This window comes from Erythrolamprus reginae, chromosome 2, assembly GCF_031021105.1.
Source record: "Erythrolamprus reginae isolate rEryReg1 chromosome 2, rEryReg1.hap1, whole genome shotgun sequence".
Taxonomy (NCBI): Eukaryota; Metazoa; Chordata; class Lepidosauria; order Squamata; family Dipsadidae; genus Erythrolamprus; species Erythrolamprus reginae.
In genome coordinates, this window is record NC_091951.1 from 97,427,109 (window position 1) to 97,432,410 (window position 5,302).

Sequence of the window (5,302 nt, forward strand, 5' to 3'; positions counted from 1 at the left end):
AACATGGGCGCACCTGCGGCTCCGTGCACGATTTTGCTACCTCCACGGAAGCAAAATCGCACTGGCCCCGCAAGAATTTATGAGCTGCCGCGGCGAGCACAATTTGGTTGCGCCCCATTTTACCTTCTTTTTTTGTCAGAGTTATTGGATGAATCACTGCTGTCAAGTGAATTGTTTGTTATTAGGTGACTCTGGCTTCCCCATTGACTTTGTTGGAAGTCAGCTGGGAAGGCTACAAATGGTGATTACATGACCCCAGGACACTGTAATGATCATAAATGCATGCCAATTGCCAAGCGCCCCCAAATTTTGATCACATAACCATGGGGTTGCTGCAACAGCTGTGTGAAAACCTTACATCCATATAAATCACCTTTTTCAGGGATGTTGTAATTTCAAGTCACTGAACAAATGGTTATAAGTTGAGGACTAAATGTATCAGTTTCAAAGTTGCTGCTTAAAAATCAGATTCTATAATTATCATTACAGTATAGGAATAATTATAATTATAAGATTATATTTCTATAACACTGGCTAATCTTATTTATCTTTATTTGGCATAGGTGTATGAAGAGTACACGCACAGTTCACAGTGTAAAAAAAATGTAGTGCCTGACTCAAGTAGATCTATAGTTTGCTGCATCTGTGTATCCTAAAAGTGCTTTTTCAAAAGGCCACTGGATTTTCTTTGAAGATGTTTTGCTTCTCATCCAAGAAGCTTCTTCAGCTCTGAGCTAAAGAAGCTTCTTGGGTAAGAAGATAATTATCTTCAAAGAAAAACCAGAAAGTCCAGTTGCCTCTTGAAAAAGCACTTTGGGGACAACCATGACGTGGATGACTGAAAATCTCCATAGATATCTGCATCTGTGTAAATACCTATTGTACCTGTTATTATGATAGTTGTTTTAATTCTAGATGTGTTGCTGTTTATTACAGCAGAGTGGGTAGCTGTAACAAATTTAACTAACAATATGCACATCCCTATGTGGCACATAAACCTGCTTATTATATTTTAATTCAAAGATTGGGTTAGCCTGTGAAGTTGATTCAGGAACTGCAAATCTGAGAGAGCAAGTAGTTTATATAAACCTTTTTCTAGGACTCAATTCAAAATACTTACTATAGAGTATAAAACTTCATATACATTTTAGACCCAAGTTGTTTCCAGGATTTACCAATTATTAGGATATTCAGTTGCTCCTACCATGGATACGTGTAATAGTAATTTCTAGTTCTTTCTCTCTGGTGGGCTGTGTATTATGGAAGAATTTCAAATAAAGCTGAACATAGCCTTCCTATTATTAAAAAAAATCAAGAAATTTAAAATCTCTGCGTAGACCATTTAGACTTTTTTATACTACAAATTTTAATAGATATGATTCTGAATTTTAGTTAAGGATATTTAGATACCTACATCAAACTACAGTAAGGTGAAAAAGACAACTGCAAGACCAAAAGAGTGTTACTCTAACTTTGTTCATTTTACATTAATAGAGCCCAATATGAAAGTTAAATGTACTAGAAAACATCTTAAATAAGTAAATCAATTACTTAAGAAAATGGTGGGTTCCCACATAGCTGAATGCAGAGGTTGAATAGTTTCCTAATGTATACTTTGTTTCTTGCAATAAACAATGATAAAATTTAATAAAATTCTGACACAGTGATTTGTGAAGCTTACATGCGCTAAAACAATCATTCTCAATTATGTAATTCTTATGAACAACTATAGCATCCAACCTGGCAAAAGAGAAAACTTACAATTTAGGTAACAGTGTTTATGGTAGAAGCAAATTAAAAGTTCTTAAGAGATACTAAGAACATTAGCATTAACAGCCAGTAGATAAATCCTATAGGGCAGTGATGGCAAACCTTTTCCTCAGGTGCCGAAAGACCATGCGCATATGTGAGTGCCCACACCCATATTTCAATGCTTGGGGAAAGCAAAAATAGCTTTCCCGGCTCTCTGGAGGCCAGAAATGGCCTGTTTTCCAAATTCTAGTGGGCCTAGAAGGCTCCTATTTCATTCTTCCCAGGCTCCAAAGGTTCCCTGTAGCCAAGGGAAGGTAAAAATGCCCAGAGACTCCGGGGTGGGGTGGGGGGTGGGCATTTTTACCCTCCCCCGGCTCCAGGGAAGCATTTGGAGCCTGGGAAGAGTGAAATAGGAGCCTTCTAGGCCAATAGAAGTTGGGAAGCAGGCTGTTTACGGCCTCTAGACTCTAGAGGACCTCCAAGGTGTTGGGGGAACTGTTTTTGTCCTCCCCAGGCATTGAATTATGGGTGTGGGCACTCGCATGTTCACAAGAGCATGCGCCCACGCTCCTTTGGCACCCAAGGAAAAAAAGGTTCGCCATCACTGTTCTAAAATCTTGAATATGTTAAATGCCGATGTTATTCCCTTGACCTTGTTTTAAATGATAGCCTAAAAATCTTTTAAGAGTTTTCAAAACTTTCCAAAACTTAAATAAAATCTTCAGTAAAAACTGTTCTCTGCATGTAGGTGAAATAGATCTTTGTGATTCCATAGAAAGTTCAGGTTTGTATTCTAGTTGGGTTAAATGTCTTTAATAATTCTGACATGCTTAATTTTGTACTATTCTTTTAATATCTGCTAGTTTTGAGCTTTTAAAAATTGTTGTAAGCCATCTGAACATTGTCATGAAAGAATATAAATATAATTAATAATTTTGCATTTATATTATTTCACTAATTCGTTTGGTAGAAACCAAATTCCTCTGGCTATGCAATCTATTCTGCTTTGATATTTCAGTCACGCTCATATACCACAAAATGAAGAAGTACCTGAGTAAAATATCTAATCTATTAGTTCTTTATGTACATCCTCATTGCCATGCTTCATCTACCATACAAAAATCTACTGGGTGTAGTAGAATTACAGCATGCATATATAGACAAAGTTATATATTCATCTATGCTATTAACATTCTCATGAAATAATTTATAAAAGAAGCCAACTGAAATTGTAGAACACTTCTTGTACTTTGATTTGCATCATTTTCCTCCAGAAGCATAAGGCAATATACCCGTGATGGCAAAACTCTGGCACACATGCCAGAGGTGGCACACAGAGCCCTCTCTATGGGTGCATGCACTGTCGCCAGCTGGTGGTCTGGTTTCCGGAGCGTGCATGCACACTAGCCAGTTGGTCTTTGCACATACCTAAGCATCGGAAACCTGAAAACCAGCTCAGCCTGTGCACGCATGCACTCCAGCCAGCTATTCTTTTGGTTTCTTTTGCCATTCAGTGCCAAAAAGTTTCACCATCACTGCAATATACATAGCTCTCCAATTTTTTCCAAACCATGTGAGAGACCACACTGAAATCTACTAGCTCAAAGCAAAGTTTTCATTTAAGGGCAATGGACAGTTCCTAAATATAATAAATACTGCCAAGGAGTTTCCCATGGCTGGATTTAAATCTGGATCTGAATCTTACCAGCTCTAATCCAATACTTTCACTACTGCATCAGAGTGGCTGTGAAAAGAATAGTGACCTCTCCATGACTGCAGGATTCCTCTGTTATGGTTTGTTTATTTAGTTAATTAGTATGCCACCCAACTCCCTAGGGACTCTGGGCAGCTCACAACAAAAGATAATCTTAGAATATTAGAATATCTAAGAAAATAGATTAAAACCAATTTTAAAACCAATCATGAAGAAAAACCATACATATCGTTTGTGGCCAAATCTCGAACCATCAATCAACAGTCCCAGGCCTGCTGAAAGAGCCAGGTTTTTGCAGCTTTCTGGGAGGCCAATAGTCCAGATTTCCGGAGGCAGTTGGTTCCAGAGAGTTAGAGCCACCAGAGAGAAGGCTCTCCACCACGGCGCAGCCAGCCAACATTGTTTAGCTGATGGGACCCGGAGAAGAAACATTGCAATGTTTCCATCAGGTTTTGCATACATACTCTATATAATCTTGTGCTCTGATTTGCATATCTGATTATCTGGATATTTAAGCCAATATTAAAACAGACCAATGTGCCATAGATGAAAATGTTTTACAATATACACTCAAGATTTTTAAAATAATTTTTATTGTTTCCTGATTGCTTATTTGACTCCTATGACAATCACTAAATGTTGTACCTCATGATTCTTGACAAATGTATCTTTTCTTTTATGTACACTGAGAGCATATGCACCAAAGACAAATTCCTTGTGTGTCCAATCACACTTGGCCAATAAAGAATTCTATATTCTATTCTATATTTTGCTAGGTTCTTATGAGATTCAAGACAGCACAAATTACGTTAATTGGTTACACCTGAGATCCTCATGAAGTTTCAGATTGTTAACTCTTGAACATTACCTGAAAATATTTTTTTAAAAAATGCTGTAATTAAATATCACTACAAATATCAATCCCTTGGATAGTCCCATTGAACTTTGAAGATTTATATATTGCTCATACTGGGAACTCCCATGTAAAAAACTTAATCTTTGAAATTTACATTTTTCTATCACGCACCTAGGATTACAATTCTAGAGAAAGTCGTATAAAGGTATTTAGATACCGAAGTCTTCCTGGTTCCTTCTATCCCGGCTTGGGCAATTGTCAACAGGTGTCTGACTCCGCCTATAGCCCTGCCCTGCTTTATTTTTTTGTCGACCAACTTCCCGCTTGACTCCCTTTGTCCAAACAACAAAAAATTAATTCATTACGGCTACGCAAGATAAGAGGCAATTTATAACCTGTCCTACTTTACACGTAAACATACATATACACACGCACACATTTATCCGCGCGCACCCCACCCGCCGCCGCCTCCTCATGCTGCCGAGAAAGTTAACAGAGTGTTCACAAATAGATTGCGGGCTTTTATAGCGCTTTTTCCCAGCAGCCCCCGCGCCGGCGCCTCCGATTGGCCGCCCGGCTGCCACAAGGGGGCGGGTGGGAACGCGCACGTCGCGTTTTGTATGAGGCCGTGGACGCGCTTTCCTCCTTCACCCGCCCCGCCGGTTTCCGTTCTTAGCTGCCGCCAGAGTTTTTTGGGCCCGTGGACGGATAAGGAGGAGGCGGCGCCCGGGGAAACGCAAGAGAAGAGCCCCCTCCTTCCTCAGGTAATGGGATTGGGACGGGGCTGCGGAGGTCCCCTCGCAATGGCGAGCGGGCTCCGTCCAGGAGGAAAGCCAAGAAGTGGGGAAGACGGAGCGGAAGCTTGGCCGTCTGCGGCCGCTCCCAGTGCGGCCTGCCCCACCCGCCAACAAGCGGAAAGGCGGTTGGGATAGGAAGCCCCCCTCCGCGCTCCCGCCTCGGCACTGGCGCGCGCGCTCCTT